Below are 23465 nucleotides of genomic sequence, written 5' to 3'. Positions count from 1 at the left end.
GCCTATCTAGTACATGTATTGCATTTATGATATAGATAGATAGATAGATAGATAGATACATAGATTGTCTTTGATTTAAATTTGTTTCTAAATTACATTAGAGCTGTACTAAAGGAAAACAAGAATTATCACTCTTAATCTTGTAGACCAATGAGGGGTAATAAGTGCTGAGAGAAATTTTCTTTCTCCTGTAGCTGTTTTATTTATACTCACTCTTAGCAGATACCATAGTGAGTCTTTCAATATGTCAGGTCCATTTTTCACATGGTGATGACCACAGCTGAGGCTGGCTGGTTGAGACCTTCCTGATAAATTAGCAACAAATGCATGGCTTCAGGGTGCATAAGGGAGAGTCATTTAGAAAGTGAAGGATAAAAGTACGCAATCCTAAAATAGGGGGGAAAAAGATGATCATTCTACCAAAACTTCTACAACAGAAGTTTTCCTAAAAAATGTCCCTCCAGAACAACAGCAAGTTTCCACAGAATGATCAAATCCATCAACACATTGTCAGATAAATTCCTGGGTACCAGGTGCAACCAGGTCAGAAAGTGAGATGGAGCAGAGGGGATGGAGGAGGCTAGAGTGACTTTGCACCAGAGAAGAGAGAGGAGACAGGGCAAAAGAGCACAATCTTGTCATGTTGTAAGTAAGCCATTTATTCACTATTGTGGGTGAACGTGAATCTTCCTAGTTGTGAGGAATAGGAAGAAAGAGAGAATTGGGACTCTCAGATAAGCATTTGACAAGCATTACGTGAACGCTTCCAAACCTAGAAAGAAAAGAAAAAATGAGACTTAAAAAAGAGACTCAGATTATAAAATAATAACCATAAAATAAAATTTAACAACTAACACACCATTGTAAAGCAATTATACTCTAATAAAGATGTAAAAAAAAAGAAATTAGAAAAAGAACAACAGAATAAATTTAAAGAAAGATTAAAAAAAAAAAAAAACAGTCTCCATCTCTTAACACTGATACTCAGGCCCCTCACTGCTATCAGCCTTTTCATTTCAATGTCATCATTCTTTTTTCTTTCTCTTTGATTCAGAGATTAGACGAGCATATTAATACATATGTTTCCCACTTCCTGCCCACACACTTTTATCTAAATTTCTTCAAGGTCCCACAATGAGACAAGAGCAACTTCTTTAAAAACGGATGCAGTTTTCCTAGCCAGCTGTCGGGTCATCATTTCCTGTTGTGATTTATGGATGGCACAGATGTCCTCCGTCAGTCCACTGAGGTGGATCGAGCTTTGGGACAGGTGCTGAGGATCCAGATTTGAACAAGGAAGAAAAGGACCCGTCTTCCATGGAGCTTGTGTTCTAGTTGAAAGAGACAGATGCTAAAGAAGGAAGCAAACATGAAGTGACCATAGACCGTGAGAAGTGTCCCCAAATGGATAACACAGGGTCATAGGCTAGACTAGAAGCCTATCGGATAAGACTGTTAGAACCAGAATGATAAGAAGGAATGAGCTGTGAGATGATTTGGGGAAGAACATTCTAGAAGGAATTGAAAATACAAAATCTTTGGGGCAAGAACAAGCTTGACCTGTTCAAAAAAAAAAAAAAATGAGGACTAAAATGGCAGAAGTACAAACAGCAACAAGAAAAATGACATGAAGGAGAAAATATAGCTAGAGGCTGGATCATGTAGAGATTTCTTGGTCACAGCAAGGAAATTGAAATTTACAGGAGAGCCAATGGACGATCATAGGAATATCTTAAACAAAGTAATGATAAAGTGTGATTTATCTTTTAGAAAATTTTCACTAACCCTCTTAATAAATACACCACCTGGTACAAAACTCTGCCATAAATGGCCTTATTGCCCTGCAGTTACCTGGAGGTGGAGGAGAGCCTGTTAAGACATCATTCAGAAACTTCATTGTTAATAGATTTCTGATTCTGTCCCCAGCGAAATAGCTCTAGGCTCATACTTGGCTTGCCATATATTAAAAATCTGTTTGGAAGCAAACTGTTTTTAAAGTACCTTTGGTTTTAATTAGCATTTTAATTTTAAGAAAGGATGAGAAATCTTCATAAGAAGCATTTTCCACTTGGGTGTTTAAATCTGTACCATTATGTCACATTAAAATCGTTCCTGAAGTGTTAATTAATAATTATCTTAGGAATATTGCAAATGTGAAAGGCCATTGTGACTCACCAGCTTCATGTGAGCTCACTCCGTTTAAAAATTCCATTAATTCTTGTTACCAGTGACAAGATCGTTTAATTTCTTAAATGTGACATTTTATTACACATAGGGCCTTCCATCTACGTGAAGTTACTGGCTGTGACAGGCCCTAAAACTCATTTTTATTTTTCAAAATGCGTTTTGGCGACTATTTTGCCTATCTGTAATTTGATCCATCTTTAGAATACAAAGAACTCTGACTGTCCTCTCCAAGTCTCCACTAGGGGAGGTGAAAAACTGAGCGCCAGGTAAGGGCAGGAGCGAGAAGAGTCAACTCGAGGGTGGCTACGTGAACCTGCAATTGGGACCAGAGCTGGAAATGCATTTCTGTGCCCAGAAATGGCCTTTATTCTTTACACTTAGATGGCAACTGTGGGATGGACAGGATGAAATCACCTGGCATGTTAAAAAGATACATGTGTCAATATTTATAGCAATTTAGGAGATATTAAGACACTTGGGTGGGGTTAAAGAAAATCCATGTCCTCCCAGCCTGATCTTCGAATACTAAAATCGTTACAACATTACTCCTGGCGGGACGCCTTGGTGAAAAGCGCTAAGAGCTGCATGCACGTTTGTATTGGATCCCCTGGAAGACTAGGCATTTTCTGCATTAAAAGGAACCAAAACTTCATAGAAGTGAAATCTCAAGAGCAAAGCCAAGTAAGTCAGCAAGCAGCTGGCCCAACTCACAAATGTCATGGCCACTGAAGTTCCATCTTTCCGTTTCACGTCTCTTCTACTCGCTAAAGTAATGATAAGGGTAGGAGCAGCTCCCAGCGATGGAGAGCACGTTCTGTCTTCTGGTGCTTTGTTCTAGGTCTATTCCTTGCCCTCTTTAGTCCTTACCTGTGGCATTACGATGACAACCATGTAGGCTGTGCAGGAAACCAAGGCTCAGAGAGATGAAGGTCCTGTCTCAGTCACACGGAATTCTCACCTGGGTCTGTCTGATCCTTCCCCCAGGTACCCTGCTGCCTGCTGGACCAAGGTATTTGGCATTTGAGGCAAATAGTGTCACCAAGCACTATTTAGGAAGATAGAAACAATAGGGAAAGCATTTAGGAAAAGCACAGAGAGCATCACACTGGCAGTTCCGAGGTCCTAAAGGGCGAGCAAAGTGTCCCAGGAGGACTTCAGGGTTGGATGTGATTAAAGGAAGGACACACACTCATTGCCACTTTTCTCATGGGGAGATGGGTTCCATCTGCCCCCCACCCTGGGTCTGGGCTGGCCTGTGACTGCTTTGACCAATAGTGGACAGTAAAAGTGATTCCAGGCCATAGTTGTCAGAAAAAATGCAGAATCCCCAGTTCAACTCTAATTTCAGATAAATAACAGTTGTCTTTGGATGAGTACGCCCCACGCAACATTTGAGACACGCCTATACTAATAGTTATTATTGTTCAGATGAAATTCAAATTGAACTGGGCATCCTATCATTTTCTTTGCTACATCTGGCAGCCCTGCACAAATTTTAAGACTAGACTTCGAGAGAACTGGGAACCTCTGCTTTGGTCCCTTGTTGGCCTGAGCAGCCATGTAACGAGGCTGAACTACTCTGCTGGAGAGACCACGGGGTGTGGGGGGTCTGGTTGAGTCCAGCCATGCAGCTCACCCTGCCGAGGCTCCAAGTATGTGAGTGAAACCATCTGGAATGGTCCTGACCAGACCAGCCCCCAGATGAGCACCACCGAGCCATCCCAGTCTACACCAAGGGAAGCAGAGAATCACCAGCCTGAAATCGTGACCCACACAGTCATAGACCATGATAAGATGGGTATTGTCTTTCGCCACTGCATGGTGGGGTAGCTCGCCATGCAGCAGTTGATAATCAGAGAGAAATGAGAAAGAAAGAAGGTGGAAAAAGGAAGTCGAAGCTAAGGCCCACAGTCTCTGAAGAGCAAGGAAAATCTCAAATGTCTCTGAGACATAGGAAACTATGCAACCGTGTATGTTTAAATTATTGTAGCTCGACCTTTGCTTTAGTTTACTGAGTGAAAGTTGATGACTCACCAATACCGTTTTTAAAACATGCCCTGGAACATGAAATTAATTCTAAGAACATTTCTCAGTTTTCACCTCTATAAGTCTTCCCTTTTACTGCATGGTGCTTTTTGAAAAATAAATAATAGCTTGTTTATGAGCTATCAGTGACTGTTGATTCATTTGCTAATTAATGATTCAGACAAAATCAGTGTGTAATATCCAGTGATAACCAGGTTATAATTATGAGTTCTTTCCTTGTCATAAACCTTACAAATTACAGACAATTTTAGAATTTTTACTCATCATTGGTTACTGAATAGACGCCTTGAGCAATTCCGGTCATTATTTCATCAATTACATCCAAGTAAGAAACCTGGACCTCTCTTGTGCTCCTTCTTCATTATTTCCCAGGACCAGTCACCACCTGTACATCCTGCCCCCAAATAGCTTTCAAATCCATGCAGCCCATCGCAGCTATCTTAGTTTAGGACCAAGACATCAGTCTTGCTACTGAGTGTCTTGTCATCATCCTTTGAATAATGCCTCCCCCCCCCCCCCCCACAGATGTCCACATCTTAATCCCTGGCACCTGGAAGTATGTTATCTTACATGACAAAAGGCACTTTGCAGCTCTGGTAAAGTGAAGGATTCTGAGATGGGAAGGTTACCCGGGATAACCTGGGTGAGCCAATGTGGTCATAAGGGTTCATGCAAGAGGAAGGCAGTAGAATTACACTCAGCGAGAAGGGGATGTGGTGATGGAGCCAGAAGTTGGAGAGATGCACTTTGAAGATGCGGGAGGAGACCTGAGCCCAGGAATGTACGCAGCCTCTGAGGCTGGAAAGGCCAGAAATGGACTCTCCCCGAGGAACACAGCCGTGCTGACACTTAGATTCTGGGAGTCTGACCTCCAGACTGTAGCAGAACAATGTGTGCTGGTTTAAGCCACTAAATTGGTAGTAATTTGTAACCACGGCAATAGGAATCCAATACATGCCCTCAATTCTTTCCCCCATCAGCAAGGTCTCTTTAGGTTATAAATTTGCTGAAGTCACTCCCTCGCATCAAACTCTCTCTAAAGGCTTCCATCTGAGATTAAAATAAAATCCAAATTCCTACAAATAGCCCACCAGCCCTGTTCCAGCCCACCCTCTGCCCTGGCGTCTTTCCATTCTCCCCTCCCTCACACTGAATAGAAGACCAAGCCTGGAGACCTCTTCCTGTTCCTCAGATAAGTCCAGGTTCTTCCTGCCTTCAGGCCTGGGACAGAGATCAGAATGCGTTTCCACGTCCTTTTTTCTCCCTAGTCGCATGGAGAAGCTGCAGAGTGAACTAAGTCAGAAAGAGAAAAACAAATACCGTATGCTAACACATATATATGGAATCTCAAAAAAAAAAAAAATGGTTCTGAAGAACCTAGGGGCAGGACAGGAATAAAGATGCAGACGTAGAGAATGGACTTGAGGACACAGGGAGGGGGAAGGGGAAGATGGGACGAAGTGAGAGAGTGGCATGGACATATATACACTACCAAATGTAAAATAGATAGCTAGTGGGATGCAGCCGCATAGCACAGGGAGATCAGCTCGGTGCTTTGTGACCACCTAGAGGGGTGGGATAGGGAGGGTGGGAGGGAGACGCAAGAGGGAAGAGATATGGGAACATATGTATATGTATAACTGATTCACTTTGTTATACAGCAGAAACTAACACACCATTGTAAAGCAATTATACTCCAATAAAGATGTTAAAAAAGGGCTTCCATGGTGACGCAGTGGTTGAGAGTCCGCCTGCCAATGCAGGGGACACGGGTTCGTGCGCCGGTACGGGAAGATCCCACATGCCGCGGAGCGGCTAGGCCCGTGAGCCATGCCCGCTGAGCCTGCGCGTCCAGAGCCTGTGCTCCGCAACAGGAGAGGCCACAACAGTGAGAGGCCCGCGTACTGCAAAAAAAAAAAAAAAGATGTTAAAAAAAAAAGAGGCTACATTTCAAAACTCCCTTGCAGTTAGCTCATAGCGTGGTATTTACCACTCCAGCTCCTCCCCCTACGACCCTCCCTGCTCTGACTCTGCTCAGATGCCGTAAGCTATTGGCCCCCTGGAGGCTGTTGAGCTACATCATCCGAGTGTGGCCAGGTGGAGCAATGCCCTCCACCCACACTGGGTTCTGAAGTGAGAAAGAAATGCACTAATTGTGTTAAGCAGCTGAGATTTGGGGGTTATTTGTCGCAACAGCTGGCTTTCTGCAAAACCTATGCCGGAGCTGTCACCCCTGCCTAGAACATTCTCACTCCAGGTATTTCCATAGCGGCCTCCCCAAGTCTCGGGTCAAAGGCCTTTCCATAAAAGCTTCCGGAGCATCCTTCATAAAGGAGCACCTCCACCCACGTGAGCCTGTCGCATTTCTTCAGAAGAGTTGTCATTATCCCCAATATCTTTTTAGCTTTTTCTTTACTTGTTCATCATTGTGTCCTCAATGCACCTGGCACAGAGTAAGCATTCAATAAATATTTGTTGGATGGGTGGATGGGCAGGTGGATAGGTGAGCAGATGAGTGGAGAGAGGGGTGGAAGGAAGGGGGGCATGAACACACAGGTTGACAAATGCAGGACTTTTAGGAAACTGGGAATAGGCTAGCATGGCTAGAGAGGAATCTAAAGATAAGTAAAACAGGTAATGGATGTTCTTATATTATTCCAAAAATCCCGCTTTTTAATTCACAGGAATTAGGAAGCCTCTAAGGTTTTTGCAGTCAGAGGAGGTCTTCCAGAATTTTACTTTGGCAGCTGTGTAAACAGCATTTGAGATAGAAAGATTGGAGGTAAGCTGACCAATTAGGAAACCACATGTAATAATAATAATAATAGAGAATGTGAATTATTAACATTTATTGTATCATAAATATATAGCAAGCACTGCACTAATAATGTAGTTGCATTAGAGTTCATTTAATGGTGGTATTATTATGTCTATTTAATAGACATTAAATAGACATATTTAATATTATGGAGGTGGTATTATTATGGAGGTGGTATTATTAGGTGGTATTATTATGGAGGTGGTATTATTATGTCTATTTAATAGACATGAAAACTGAAGCACAGAGAGGTCAAGTAACTTGCCAACATCACACAGCCAGTGAGCAATGGAGTTACAATTTGAACCCAGGCTGTCTGATGTCACGCCCCATGTTCCTAGTTACCATTTTTATGCTGTGATTACTGTTACACTCAAAGACAGTGGCAGCAGACAAGGAAAGAAGGAGATCCCAACATGAGGAAAAGCCATCAGATATGGCTCCAAAATGTGTAACCCCAGCGAAAACAAAGGAGGGGTAGGATCTGGCTCTTTTTTTTTTTTTTTTTTTTTGGTGGTACGCGGGCCTCTCACTGCTGTCGCCTCTCCCGCTGCGGAGCACAGGCCCCGGACGCGCAGGCTCAGCGGCCATGGCTCACGGGCCCAGCTGCTCCGCGGCATGTGGGATCTTCCCGGACCGGGGCACGAACCCGTGTCCCCTGCATCGGCAGGCGGACTCTCAACCACTGTGCCACCAGGGAAGCCCAGATCTGGCTCTTTTTAGTGTTTAACTTTGTCTCACACAAAATCTCCTGGATGGCGTATTCCTTTTGTTGCTATTGTTAGAAACTAAGCCTTGTAGTATTTTTTCTTCAGGTAACACACCACAGTGTCTTCACACACGTGCCTTGCTACTTCTGTCGGTTCGCCCAAATTGCCTCACACTAAATGAGGGGGGGCCCAAAAGACAATTACAGAGAACTAGGCAGAGACCCACCAACAGTAAAGATGATAAACGTGTTTCTTAGGAAGTCCGAATAAGTACTTGGGATTACTCAAGCAACGTTAATTTCTCTGGGTGTGCCCCACCTTGGCCTTTCCTGTTCTGATCTTGGCCGTGGGTATTGACAGATCCTGAGCAAGGGTCGGTGCTCCAGACTAGGAGCTGTGGATATCAACAGAAGGTCCTGGGCTCATGGAGCTGTCTCTGCTTTAGGTCTTCCGTTGATCTGATCACAAGTCCCTCTTTTATTTCAAACTGCATGTCTAGGCACGTATGCTGCCTTGCTTCAATTCGGGGCCGACACTGTGGTAATTGTAATTTTTTCCTTTGGTATGCATGTTCCAAACACCCCATGAGTGTTCCTATGGGGACATAATTTAGTTGGACATATTAAATCATGTCATCGGCAGTCACGAGCCAAATGAATTATTGATCAATGGCTGTGAAATCAGAGTGCATCTGCAGAATTACATTTGGAAGCAGGGATTCATTTGCAGTCAACTTTATTCTGGAAGGGTTCCATCTGACTGAGCACTGCCCAGAATGATCTTTTCAGGACTTTGCTTCTCAGGCTTTTAAGTATCTGTATTATGTCTTCGAAAGGGCCTTGCAAACTCTCAAGTAAATATAAGTGCTTTAGTGATTATCATTTCAGGTGATCGCCTCTTATTTAGGAGGTGAACTACACAAAAGGGTTTTCCAGCCTGTATATTACCGAACCCGACCACCCTCACTCCTACCCAAAATGACACACCGGCACCTCCACCAGGATTCCTCAGCTTCCGTGCAGTGATGCTGTGGGCGGCACCGGCTCCAGGCACTGCTTCCTTGGCTTTTCTTCCTGGTTTGAGTCCATCTTACCACATATATCCGCATACTTGGTTCCCTCACTTCTTATGCATCATGTGACTTACTTAATCATCTCAATCCCATTAGGCATATGCATCATGTGACTTACATCTCAATCCCATTAGGCAGCACGATTACCATCCTCACTGGACAAGCAAGGGAACAGAGAGGGTTAGGAAATTTCCCTGAGTTGCACAGCTAGTGAGGAGGAGAAGAAAGATTGGAATCCAGGCAGCCTGAATCCAGAGCAGGAGAGCATCCCCGACTCTGCCCACAAGAGGCAGAGGGAAGAAGTGTGTAGGCGATGTTTGAAGAGCCTGCCTTGCTAGTTTACAAATGAACCACGGAGTGTCGGGGTAGAGCGTGTCCCCACAGTCACACAACGCCCCCCCTTCTCCAGTTGGTGCTGTGCAGACTCAAACGCAGATCATCCGGGGTGTCTCAAAATACAGATTCAGACCACGGGGAGGCCAGAGTCTGCATTCTAACACACTCACAGGTACCACTGATGCAGCTGGCCATGGACTGCACCCTGGCAGCGAGGTTGCGTGGCTAGCTCAGGGTGAAGGAGGGCGAGCGCGTGGGGAGGCTGGTGCATCAGTCACGTCTCAGCAGGAAAGAGACCACACGCTCAAGGGGCCGTGGATGAGCTTGATGAAGAGCCTGTTCACAGAGCAGGGGGCGGCGCAGGGAAGACCAGGACATGGGCCGTGGCAGGAAGCCTTGCCCAGGTCTCAGGGGCATGAGGCGGGAGTTCCAGCCATGGGAGGGGGCACCCACGGTGGGCACTGGTGGCCTCAGCCGCTGCCAGGCACAGCCCAGCAGGGACGGAGCCTGGGAAGAATGACCCCTAACTCTCTCTCCTCCAAGTTTTCTGCAGGTGTCTCTCCTGGTCAAACCCAGCCCTGGTGGCTGAGCCCAAGGCACGGGTCAGGCCCAAGAAGGACAGACGATGGTTCTCGAAGGGAAGAAACCTGAACGACTCCCGCTGGGGACTGCCCACCACGACCGACCGCCTGACGAAGGAGGAAGGATAAGGCCAGCTCATTCATTCATTCATTCATTCATCTAAGAGATGTTTTCTGAGCACCTGACACATGCAGCACCTCTCCTAGGCCATGGAGAGAACGTGTCGGCTGAAGCAAATCCCGGGTCCCCTTGGACCTGACACACCCTGTGTCGGGGGCAGGGGAGATACCAGGGAACGGATGAACGTGTAGTACAATGTCAGACAGTGCTGTCGAAAGATAAAGCAGGGTCTGGGAATGCAGAGGGACAAGAGGTGTTCGCACAGATGAAGCAGCCAGGGAGGGTGTCTACAAGGAGAAGACGTGTCAGTGGCGGCCTGAATGAAGCCAGGGGACGGGTGGTAGATGCAGATGGAGGAGACTTCTAGGCAAAGGGCAGCAGGGGGATGAGGGCCCGGGGCACAGCTCCTGGATGGGTGCAGTAGAGAGGAGGGCGCCAGTCTGCTGCCACGCCCCCTGCTATAGGACCCTCTCCCCGTGGTTGGCTGGTGTGGTCTTCTCGGGATGCTGTTCAGCTCCACTTTGGCCTCTCCGTGTCCTGAAGCCCTGGTTCCGGGGCCCTGCACCTCTAATAACATCATGGTCTCATGTGGAACCGCAAGAAGCCCGGCATCCTCTCTTCTGTGCCTGCTAATGGCCTTGGAAAGCTGGAATGGATGGGGGTCAAACCCACCTTTCTCCAAGGCACATCAGACTCTCATCCCAGCTGGCCTCCTGCCTTCAGAAATCTCTGCACCCAAAAAGGTAACAGTCTCCACAACGGAGCACATCTTTAATTGTCAGAGAATCTCTAAGGAGCTCTCCTTAGAACCCTCCCCAATTCCACTTAGACAGTAGCACCAGGATGGGCCCAGGGATAAGATACAGGGAGGAGATAGAGCTCAGCAAGCATCTACCAAAGGATGAGCTGCAGGCCCCTCGTTCACAGACACTTCTATCAACCCTGATGATGCCCTTGGAGACTTGCCCTTGACTTCAAGGATGAAGACACCACCCTCCACCATGGCAGAAAGGAAAGGCTCTCACCACCACCACCCAACTCTGCACTTCCCAGAAGGTCAGCCTCCAGACCTGCCTTTCTCTCCCCATTCCTCTTCTCATACAGCCTGGGGCAAGGGGGGCTGAGCCTGGGGACGAGGGGGGCGGGTGACATTGGTGGGGCCTGTGGAGGTGTCCGACCCCAACTTCTAGCACTCTGTTAGAATGTGGGAGCACTTAACCTGTTTTGTTTTCTCCCCGCGGGTCCTCATTGCACGAGAAAGGCCCCATGCATCATCTTACTACAAATGAAACTAGCACATGTCCATAGATGGACTTGTGAACAACTCTGGTAAAAAATGTGGTTTGCGAGAGGCGGCTGCACGTTCTCATAGAAATGAGACTTGGCTTTGGGTTTTATTGTAATTCTCACCTTTGCTGCAGCCATAATCGAGTCTCATTATAAATCCTGTGTATTTAGTCTTCCGAAGGGCCTCGGTCTGAGGGATACACAAATATTTTTGACGATTGTGACGCAACCCCGTATTTGCCAGACAGGCCATGGGCATGTAGCTAGAAGCGTGGCTGAGACCCCAGGTCCTTCCTCCTCCATCTGAAGCGGCATTTCCTCCAGGAGCCCGTGGAATTTGGGAAAATGTACTTGAAGGAACAGAAAGCGTACGATGCCACATAGTCTGTTACATCAAATAAACAGAGGCCTCGGAACAGGTGACAGATGTTGCTGTCAAAATACATGATCGTGATCACTGAGCTGACAGCGTATGTATCAGTGAGATTGACATATGAGGTTCCAGTCATAAAGTTTGGGCGGTTTTGTATAAAATGATCAAAATAGATGTAATTTCTGCCAGGGCCCCATCTCCCCATATATTGTTGGAAAGCATCCCATTGAAGTTATCCTGACAGCTCTGAGTGGGCTTTGCTTGAAGCGGATTTTATGACCTGCAGATTCCGAGAAGCATTGATGTCCAATTTGTAAATCATCCCGCAGTCCGTTAGACACGTTCCAAAGCACTGCACCCTCCTGGTCCAGAGACAGATGGTGCTTATGGAAGGACCAGTTTGACAAAAACATCGTTCTGCCGGCCATCACCTTGGAGGAATAGAGCCCACTCCGAGTCTGGGCTGCTGATGGCATTATAATAATGATCGTAATAACACACGTCTTTGTGCGCTTACTGCATGCCAGGCACTCTTCTAAACACGGTGTGTGTTATTTCACTTAACCTTTCAATAGTCACACAGTGCAGATGCAGATGAGGAAACTGAGGCACAGAGCCGGATAGGAGACAGTGGCAGGCTAAATAGTTGAGACAGTGGAAAAAAATAGAGATGGAGGCCTGCTATGGCTGTTTTAACTTCTATTCCATGTTTCTAGGATTGATTCCTTATCGTTTGTGCTGACCAGTAGAAAACAAAGGCCATTATATTGTACTTGCCACACGCATTTCTCAGGTGTTCACACGCGGTTCAATTTCACTCTGTGGATCTAAGGATAAGATTTCTTTAGGGAACTCCACACCATGGCATTGGCCACATAGTGCTACAAAACAAAGAAGCCACATCTGCAATAGCCAAAAATTGCTTTGAGTGGTAAAGCGTGACTTTAATAAGCTTTCAACGTTGTACTTGCGTGATTTACAATGGACGTTTCCTAACCACCATTCCTATAGCTAACACCCTGGCAAAAATTTTAGGGCCTAATTTTCGTTAGAGAAATGATTTTCCTTTTGGCAAATGGCCTCTGAAGGAGAAGAGGCGTTTGCATCAATTATTTGACCCTAGAGACATAGTATTGATCTACAAAATGAATTTTAGAAGGGGGAGAGGCAGGAAGAGAGAGAGGGAAAAAGAGATTTTAAGTGACTTGCACGCAGTGAAGCCAGAAGAGCGTCTTGGCCAGAGGGAGAAGAGAGCTTCCTGTCCTGCCTCCAGGGCAATCCCATCTCACGTTTGTTTTTTCACTGCCCACTTATTCAATGTTACCGAACACCAAGTTCCGTTGTATCTTATTTACCTGCTGAAGTAAAGCCTGTAACAGCGGAAGTGAACACAGAGGTGTTGCTTAGAAAAAGCCCCATTTGAACAGCTGCGGACTGTTCGGGACACTGGACAAAGCCAAAGAAAAAGCAGATGCCTCACCCAAAGAGTTAGAGGCTGTCCCGGCAGGGCTGTGACGAGAACGGAGTGACAAAGCGAGGTGCAAAAGAGAACGGCCCCCCAGATTCTCCTCCGCTCTCCAAAAGCATCGCTGTGTGCTTTCCAAGCTACAGTTCAACACAGTGGAATCCCTGAAATCGAATTCCAAACAGTTTGACTAAAGAGAACATACCCCCAGTTTCTAGAACCCAGACACGGTGATCTGCAGGCTGGTTGTTTGGCCTTTACAGGGACCTGGTTTCCCCTGTTCTGCACCACACCATGCATGTTACAGAGCCTACCTGAAAAAACACATCGATTCTGAGGTCACCCATCAATAAATCAATTCCTGCAGACAAGACACAGACAAATGAATGCTACAGAATGCCTGAAAGGGCCTTGACCTGGCCCCCCTCCCTCCCCACCAGCCATGTGACCTTCCACCCCCCACTGAAGCCCCCTGGGCCTTGTTTCCATATTAAAAAACTGACTTATTTTTTTAATGTCTGCTCCATCTGTGTCAGGCTTGGTTTGTCTCCTGCCAGTTGTGAGTATCAAGTAAATTCCTGATGCAAAAGCATTGTGTGTGCTGCACACCGACCTAAAACTGCCTGTCTGCCAGATAGGCTCCCTTTCAGAGCCCCTGTATGGTGAGCTAGGGATATTGAACTACTTGGGCCAATAGAATGGGTAGAAATGTATTTTGCATGTAAGAAGGATATCAATTTAGGGGCCAGAGGAGGGGCTATTTGGGTTGAACTGTGTCCCACAAAAAAATCATCATTAATGACAGGGGGGTGGGCGCTGAAGGGGCAATAGGACGAAGGCAGAAGAGATGAACTCAGGATGGGAGAGAAGAGAGCGGAGCTCAAGCTCACGGGGGTGCAGCTGCCACTTAGTTTTAAGGAAAGAGCGGGGTCTGTGACTTCCACACAGAATAACAGAACTACTCCTGCCAGCATCACCCTCGCCTAATCTCGGGGCTGGGACGCAGTCCCAGAAAAACCCTGCTCGAAGACAAACCTTTGCTCCCGCGTCATAATGGCTCATTGGCAAGGCTTCTTTGGTTCTTATCAGAGGGCAGGCCTCACAGGGATGGGGAGAAGGCCGGGGTAGGAAAGTGAGAAGGCCGCACAGGGCCCTAAAGTGACACACAGGAATGCCTCCACCAAAAGCCCCCAAAGGACCCGTGATCCACAAGCAACCCTTCTAAGGATTCTCACATGAGCTTTCCTGCCCCAGCATGTCACTGGTTCTGACAGAATCCCCGCTAACTGGGTGAGTTTATCCAGGTCGTTCTATACACGTATATCCAGCATCCGGTCTGAGTTGGTTTTGTCCGGGGCCATGGGGCCTAACAGGGTGGAATCTCCTGGGATTCATACCTGAGAATGGACACAGGCCCAAGCAGGAAGGAGACCCACCAGCAGGGCCAGGCACAGGGATGAGGGGACAGGACCCCCGTGGGAACTGAGAGGCAATCCATCGGGTGGGTGCACTGTCCTGGGCGTCTGGAAGGTGTGCAAGGAGGTAACCGTCTCGATGGGTGATGGATCCCAAGAAGGGGGGTCTCAGTTGGCCTGTCAGCCAGGAGCAGGACCTCAGCAGACACAGGGCGGGTTGGGAGGCCACAAGCCAGTGCCAAGGGAGGCCCCAACCAAGGCAAGATGGCACCAGAAGAGCCAGGATGCTACAGGTTACACTTCGAGGACTCAAGGATGGGGAATCAGAAAAAAAACAAAGACCAGTCCTGGGCTCAGGAACAAGGCAGAATCCAGGTAGGCAGTCCCTGGAGGCTGAGTTCCATATATATCTCCACTCATTTTTAGATTCTTCTCCCATATAGGTCATTAACTGATTCACTTTGCTGTACACCTGAAACTAACACAATTGTAAATCAACTATACTCCAATAAAAATTATTTTTAAAAAGTGAAAAAAAAAGCAGATAACAGAAAACACTAACCAGAAAGTTAACCCATATTTCTTTCCCTAAAAGCAATTGAACATTAACAGCCTGATGTATAAACTTCTATATTTTTCCTATGCAGATATATGCACATATATTTCTGGGTTTACATCTATACTTATGTAAATTTTAGCCCCCAAAATGGAGTAACTAACCCCCATGGGCTAGTAAAATAGGTATACTACCAGACTCTTTCACGAGCAGCTTTTTGAAACCTAACAATATATCATGCATGTTCCCTATGTCAAAAAATATTGATCAATATCATCATTTTAAATGATTGGTATAATATTTATTTTATACATCTACCATGATAGTCTTTACAAATCCTCCATTGGTAGATATTAAAGTTTTCCCATTTTCTTGAATTTATAAATGGTGCTGCAGTAAATATCCTTGTATGTTAGTTCCTTAAGTTCCTAAGAGTGAAATCATCAGATCTAAGCCCATTTTTAGTTATCTGTTGCCAAACTGAACTCCATGTAGCAGCTCATGAATATTTATGTGAGAGGTCCAGTCTCTCAACGGCTCTGGACCTCAGGGTCATCTATCACTTGGAAGTTCATTTGTTTAGACCATCCCTAAGTGGTCTCGGGTCCCCCACCCCCTTAGTAAAATCTCAATAAAACAGACTTGCACATTGTCAGGGCACAGACCTCAGGAAACATAAAACTAAGATCTTGAGAAAAATGTATGTGTATTTATTCAGAGAGTTAACAATTCCCTTCCAATTCTTACTTCCATATTAAAATCTTTTCTTGCTATCTGTTAATACTCTATTTGAATTGTTCCTCACAATTCATATCAATGGACCATCAAAATAAAATCTACTAGCATACAAAAAAATCGCTTTACAAAATCACCAATATTACTGTCAATATTTAATCAAATTTAAGCAGAATTAACAGTCATGGCCTTGTCCAAACACAGGCACTGGATCATGGTTACGAGACAAGAAGCATGTAGCTGTGTTGTATTTAGCTGAGGACCGCTTTGCTCGTCACACGTAGGCATAACCTGTAATCAAGGGTGAGGTCACCCAACACATAAGCACAATTACTGGGGCGGGGGGTGCTTTCTTCTTACAGCAATATCTAACTAATTAGGGTTTTCCTTGAGGAAAAAGAAAACACATTTATTTAGACTTTCAAAAAAGATATTTCGTCAAGTCCCAAAGACTGGGTGTTATGGACAAGGATGTTTTTGTTAGGAATGGAACACTGAGTAAGAACTGGCTAAGACAGAGATGGAAGAATGCAGGCTGAATAAGGGACCATGAAGTCTGTGAGCTCCCTGACTTTGGGTGGAGCCCCACCTACAGCAAGCTTTCACAAACCCACTGAGATGCATCTAATGGTATACTTTCAGGAGAAAGAATCTAAAACACAATCGCTCAGGGACCAGTGACATCATAACAGGTCAGCATTCTAGGGGAGAGGGTTCTTCAGTTAAATAATTAGGGAAACAACTTATTCAATTTCTCTCTCTCTCTCTCTTGAATATTCACGAAGTACATTACCATTTTTAAAGACCAGAAGATGCCCTTTGATTTAAAAAAACCATCTTTAATTGTCTTTACCCCATAATTGTTCAAAATCCCTTTGCTGAATGAACACCTATTATAGTCTTATAGAGCATCAATGTTTCATGAACCCTAAACTGACCTGAATTGTACATATGAGCCCATGGATACCAAATCTATCCATCATAACTAGTGATGCAAAGGTAAACTGGCTCTTCATTAAAAAAAAAAAAAAAAAGCCTTTGCAGTGTCTGCCAATTTCCATGGTGTAAATGCTCCCACTGTAGCTGATTTGAAGGAAGGCTGTGCTTCACAACCTTCAAGGAGTTGTCTAGGCTATTTCTTGAAAATTCAAGGTGCTTCTAGCCTCCTAAAGAGCAAACCAAACTCCGAAACGTGATCGTAAAGGAAACAAAAAACATCTGTCAACCTTGACACAGCTAACATAGCTCTTGGGAAAACACAGGACCAGATTAAATCTTAGTGAAATGGTGAATGAATTAATTTCCCCCTGACATACCTGGTGCTGTTCTGGTGAATATCTCTACAGAAAGAGATTAATATCTCTACAGAAAGAGATTAGAGAAGCAGAAGAAAGGCAACAAAAGTCATCCAAAGGATTAGAAGAGCTTCGACATGAACGAAATATAGAAATATGAAGTTTGGAAATATGAAGACTGAGAAGTGAACTGATTGAGACCTGCAAAGGCATTAAAGTATAAATAGAAAGGGAGAACATTAAAAAAAAACTACCATGGTTGATCTCTTCCACATGCTGGCTGGAGACACGCAAATATGCACACAGCCAGCAGGAGGGTGACTCAAATCTAGCTGGGAGAAATTTTTTGGAAATGAGTAGGACTCATTCCTAAAAAGGGTGGGCACTGAGAGAAAAGCGGGCAATGAGAGGAGAAGGTTAATTGACCATTGGCCAAGCCAGAAACAAGGAGGCATCAATCAGTTTCACAGGAAGAGATGCTACAGTTCTACAGAAATCGTTGCCCTGCTCATCTCTGAGGTGAGAACATCACAGGGCAGGATGTCATTGCCCAGCCCCTTCCTTCATCTCCCTTTACCTGCAAGGCCAGGCCAAGTGACACTGAGCTGACAGAAGCCAAGCTTTCCATTGAGAAGGTGAACATTTGGGAAAAAGCCTGCCTTGGATGTTCTCAAGACCTACTGGTGAGGACCATTATGTCTCGTCAACTTGCCGGGGCCAAGAAATTCTACTGCTGGCCCTGGGGAATTTAAAAATGAACATTTCACCTTTCAGCCTTCACTGGCCAGGTTCAAACTGTAGGGCCCAGGACTCAGGAAAACTGTTTCTAAAAACACATCACATAGGGATTTTTTTCCCTAACCAATGTGTAAGCAATTTAGGAGCAATCAAACAATACAGGCTTCCTACTAAGAGAACAAAAAAATTCTGGACCTGTGCATGGGGATGGGAGATCCATGTTATTGGGACCTGCCCAATGAGTGTCTCACGTTGACAGGGTGTCACCGGTCACATGGAGCTCAGCTTCACAGAGCCTCCAGGGACATGGCCACTTACTGCACAAGATGTTCATGCACCACAATTAGAATTAAATGAGCATATGGCAGGAAAAATCTGCTCACAGGAAAAAAAAGAAAGAAAACTAATATCACAGGGAAATGGTACAAATTACACAGAGTGGTCCAAGAGTCTGTGGACACAGCAATGCCAACCTGAGGATGAAGAGCTGGGAGCTGCCCACACGGTGGGCCACCCCAGGGGAGGATGCTGTGTGTGCGGAGTTCAGACCACTCGTGGCTTCTGACTGCAACTGAAAATCCAGCTGTCCTGTCCCTGCTGACGACTGTGTCTCTTACAAGGATTTAGCAAACAAGGCTCCTTGCTTTGAAGATTAAATCCTGTTAACTAGGATTGAAAGATACTTCACAGAAAGGGAATTAGCAGTCAGTTTAATTTTTACCTTGACTTATATTTTAGTTGCTTTGGCTTCAAAGAGGATGTCCTTGAAAGGCTCCGCATCATGACCCGTGGGTCATAGCATCAGAGAGCACCCAGGCACTTCCTATAAAGGGGCCGAATGATCACGTTAATGGGCCCTCATTCGTTAAAGGAAGGCTTCACGGCTTTACAAATGATGCCCTTTATTCCTCTAGTCACCCTGCAAGTATCAAACCACCAGAGGAGTTTCTGATCTCCATCACTGGCCAATTTTGGCTCTAGCTGAACTGTCCAACAGAGCTCCGGACTGCGACATCTGCATGCAGTCATCCTGGCTCCAGTGAAGAGGACTTAGTTATTAGATCTGACACTCCTTTGGTCCAGTTTTCTCAAGTAAATAAAATCCATTTTGTGGTGCTGGTTGCTAGTTCAAGTTCCTGACAAGGATCTCACAGATTCACCTCACTAACCACAAGAAAGGTGGAACTCAACACAAGCCAGTAACAGGACCTGGAAACTGCTTGTGGTAACTGCTCTCTAATTAGCCACACCTCCAGTAGGTATGCCCCCCTGCAGTCCCTCTCACCTTGAATCTTGGCCCAGCTGGAGTAGCTGATAAAATGTGACAGAAGCATTGCTGTATGACTTTCAAGGCTTGGGGGCAAGTTTCTGCCTTTGCCTCTTGAAAGACTGGTTCTGGAGAAAGCCAGGCCCTAAGCAAGAAGTCTGGACACCTGGTACCACCATGCTGTGAGGGAGCCCTTGCTGGCATGTGGAGAAGCGGCATGGAAAGATGCAGGCAACCGCAGCTGTTCCAGCTATCCATTCGAGCTGGGTGCCAGGCGTGAGTGAAGAAGCTGTCTGGGACTCCTGCCCGGTCAAGACTTCAGATGAATTCCAGTTCCAGTCACCCTCTGATGGCAGCACTTGAGAGACCCCGAGAGAACTGTCCAGCTGAAATCAGCCAAGCCACAGAGCTGTGATTTACAGCAACTTGTTATTACTTTAAACCACTAAGTTATGCAGCAAGAGGTAGCAGGACGCATGTTCCTCTCATATTTCAAATCCAAGGTTTGGATTCCAAATAACGTCCGTCAGAATGAAGGAGGGTGAAGAGGCAGGAAGTGGGTTCGTGTCCTGAAGGAAGAGGGATGCAGGGAAAAAGTACCACATGAACCACCATCATTACCTGAGTGCCCAGACAAAACTCACCTGTGACCACAGTTCCCCTGCGTCCTCCTACGTTTGCATAAGTTTTCCCATTTGCCCAGAATACTTGCTTCTAAACATCTGCTGGAAAACTCCTTACTCATCATTTAAGTTGCAACATTTGTGCCCCATCCTCCAAGAAGCCTTCCCAACCCGTTCACATGACCGTTCCTCCAAATTCTGACTTTCTCTGTCTTTCCACCGCGCTTCTTTAGCAACTGCCACCATCTCATGATTGCCTTTTGCATCTTTATCTCTCGAGGACAGGGATGGTCTCTGTATTAGTTTCCTAGGGCTGTTGTAACAAAGCACCACAGGCTGGGGGAAGACCGACAGACCTGTATTGTCTCTCAGTTCTGGAGGCTGGAAGTCCGAGGTCAAGGTGTCAGCAGCATTGGTTCCTTCTGAGGGCTGAGAGGGAAGGCTCTGTCCTTCCTGCCTCTCTCCTTGGCTTGTAGATGGCCATCTTCTCCCTGTGTCTTCGTGGGGTCACCTTCCCTCCAGGTGACTCTCTTATAAGGACATCAGTCCAATTGGATCAGGGCGGCCCTAGTGAGCTCACATTAACTTGATTCCCTCATTAAAGACCCTCTCTCCTAGATGGTCACATCTGGAGGTACTGAGGGTTAGAACTTCAGCACATAGACAAGGTAGGGGACAATTCTACCCATAACGGCATCTTATTCTTCTTGGTGTTTCCAGCTCTCAGCGAGTAGTTCCTCTTGGCAGGGAGGAGGAACAAGCAAGGCCAGAAAGGGAGAGACAGGTGAGGAAGGAAAAGGGAAGAAAAGGATGCATCTGCGTGTAGAGCGACAAGGAGAAAGTTCAAGAAGAAGGGTGTGGGCAGGTGGCCAAAGTCTGTGGTGATAACTGCAGTGAAAGGAGAAAACTACCCCATCAGAGTTTCCCACTGCTCTGGAAAGGTGACTCCTAGGATGCCTATCACCTGGAGGAATAAGAAAGAAATAAGATCATAAACAATGTAGAGAAGACCAGTGGTCAATGTCGGGGGCAGGGGGAGGAAAGGTGTCGGCAGGATATGAAAAGTGGTTCAAAGGCTGGTCTATGAGGCAGAGAAGAGAGGAGGTAGAGGAGAGATGCTGGGAACGTGACAGAGAGATGCTGGGAACATGACTGAGAGATGGAGTTTCCAGTAACACTTACTGCACGTCTCACGTAAAATGCTGGCAGAGAAATAGATGAACTTTAATTCTGCTGCTTTGATTATTAGAGTAGACAGCAGTTAGAAGAAATAGACAACAGGAAATAGAGAAATAGAGAGGCACTAAGTGGACGAGCACCTAATTCAAAATAACAGAATTTTCTATGAGCACAAAATGGAAACATATCTGTACAAACAGGCATAATTTTAGGCACACAAATATATTTAATTGCAGCACAAATGCACTGGGGTGTAGGTTGGCTGCATTTAATTGAAAATAATATCAAGAAATAGTCTTAAATCACTTTGCCTAACACAACATAAAGAATTCAAATATTTTAAAATGTGATGAACAAGATGGGAAAACCCAGCTTCACCTCTGAATTTAATTCTATCAGAGAAAAAAAAAATTAGTTCACATCTAACGATCACTACATAAATAGAAAGATATTTTATAAACGTAGCACCAAATAAATGTCTTGATGTCTAAGTTTTCTTCCTGAAAATATTTAGGCTGTAAAAAAATTGTTACAAAAATATTCCTACAGAAAGACACAGTTTGTTATCTCCTTGTAAAGGGCATTTGATCACCATAGATGTTTCACAGTATGGATACAGCTGTTTCCAAGTCAGTTTGGAACAGGTGTCATGGTTGCTTTGTAAACAATATATTTTTTAATGAAACCCTACAGTCGGCTTAGGGAAAATAATTCTCTACTCAGCAGTAGCACATGAAGAGAGCATTTGAAAGTTTTTAACACTAAAATGAGAATAGACTCTCCTCCAGGTATCCCGGTGCTGGAGTAACCGGCACTTAATACAATGCAGCGTGTGGCTAGAATATTCTTCCAGCTAAATATAGGCCAGAAGTCAAGAGAGGCAGGGAGTGGGGAGAAGACAGTCGATGCGCTTAGAAATTCTTGGCTTTTCGTTATTGAAGTGCTGTCTGTTCACCTGCTACATCCAAATCAGAGCGCCCGGCTTGACCCTTGTGTTGTGAACAGGGATTGTCTGAGCCGTGGGCAGCTGGATGGCTCTGAGCCTCTTCTCTTGTCAGGGATGAATCAATCATCTCCAAAGATGTCAGCATCTGCCCAAACCATTTTCTATTAGAATAAATGGCAGATGGTGGTGTTTTTATATTTAATCAGCTCCACCAAATGCAGTTTCATCTCTTATAGAACGAGACCATCTGCAACGTGTAGGTGTACAGATCTCACTAAATGCCCGCTACTGAAACTTTTCTCTGGGAGGTAAAGCCATACATGCTAACGTTTGTTGACACGAAGTACAATAAGCCCAGAAATCCTTTAAAATAAAGCCCCATGTTTTTAATAAATACTTGCATTTAATAATGCTAAATATTTATGGTTGGCATGCCCTTCATAGGAGGTTCGCAAGGAAGGTTTATGTTTCCTGCCCAGCATAGCTTTCAACCATGTCTGGAAGCCTCTGGTTCTAAACTGTGAAAATACTCTCACAACAAAAGCAATCCTTTTCTTTGCCTGTGAATCAGCTTGACGAGCATTTTACCTTGATTTTGACATGCCCTCTTTCAGGGCAGGTCAGCTGTGGCTGCCACCTTGAGACACACATACACCCACAAATACTCACACTCACACATGACCACAACACCAATATAAAATATCCCTAGCACACACACTGGTGTATCACCACCTGGGGTAGAGGGGGTCTGACCAGATGTAAAAAATAGAATACTTATTTCGAAATGCTGGCAGATGGGACCCCACTTTGTTGGCCACAGAAAGCGGTGAGCAATCTTACCTCCAACCGTAGTTTTTACATTTAATTCCTTCTAGAATTGGAAGTGAGGGTCAGCGTAACAGGGGTCTAGAGAGCGAGCTCTGTTCCCATGGGGAGGGAGTAATGGCTGCACCCCTATGTCCCCAGGATAGAAGAGTCTGCCAGGGCAGAAGGTTCTGGAATTTTGGGTCTCATTGTAACACAGGAGGAGAGCAGTAAACCTCTCCCCAGACACAGGGTTACTGTGGAATCAGCAGGTAAGACATCGTCCAACCTGATGGTGTCATTAGGTTATTATTTTAAACTTTGACCAGCTCCAGACTCTCAAAGTGCAAACCCCTTTGCCCGGCCCCCAGGACTCTTCCAGCCCGGCCCCAGCTGCTCCCCTCTCCCCTCTGCTTCATGGACTCGCATTCTTCAAGGAGCACCTCAAAGACACTTCCGCTGTGCAGCTTTTCTGGTACACCTAGAGCCACCCCTCCGAGGTTCCCTGTGCTCTTCATGTTTGCTTGCAACTGAATGTCCCAGTTACTTGGTTACCATTCTGTATCCTCACTTCACTTCGTATTCTGCTTTATTCTTCTTTGTATTTACCCCTTTCAACTTCTCATGCTAGCCTAGTGCAGAGCAAGGCGGTCGGTAAAGGTCTGTTGAATGAATGAATGCATTGCAGGCATCCGTTATCTAGAAATACCGTACCTGAGGAGAGTAGAGAAAGACAGGGCTTATTTTCTTTCCCCCAAATCAACAGAAAGGAAGCAAAATAAACAGAAAGAGAAGGATGGAAGGAAGTGGAGGAGGAATGAGGTGGTGCCTGAGCAGCATTCGGTTGGTGAAAAGTCAAACAAAAATTAAGACCCCTATAACAGAAGTGGAATACAGTGTATTCCAAGATC

General features: G+C 45.4%; 1 long non-coding RNA gene across 1 annotated transcript in view; it reads right to left on the bottom strand.

Annotated features, from left to right (window-relative positions):
- Positions 1–325: 325 nt before the first annotated feature.
- LOC109551228 (uncharacterized) overlaps positions 326–23465 on the bottom strand; it is a 30184-nt gene continuing 7044 nt past the window's right edge. Inside the window, exons 4-11 of the long non-coding RNA XR_012325829.1 lie at positions 19982–23268; positions 18457–19571; positions 14394–14889; positions 13202–13357; positions 11282–12358; positions 5910–6137; positions 3055–3232; positions 326–772 (exon numbers count right to left, since the gene is read on the bottom strand). This is a non-coding gene — a long non-coding RNA (uncharacterized lncRNA). The remainder of the gene's footprint in view (positions 773–3054; positions 3233–5909; positions 6138–11281; positions 12359–13201; positions 13358–14393; positions 14890–18456; positions 19572–19981; positions 23269–23465) is intronic.

The sequence above is a fragment of the Tursiops truncatus genome, chromosome 14, assembly GCF_011762595.2.
Source record: "Tursiops truncatus isolate mTurTru1 chromosome 14, mTurTru1.mat.Y, whole genome shotgun sequence".
Classification (NCBI taxonomy): Eukaryota; Metazoa; Chordata; class Mammalia; order Artiodactyla; family Delphinidae; genus Tursiops; species Tursiops truncatus.
Note: the sequence above shows the minus strand (reverse complement) of the source record. Positions and strands in the feature narration are given on the sequence as shown.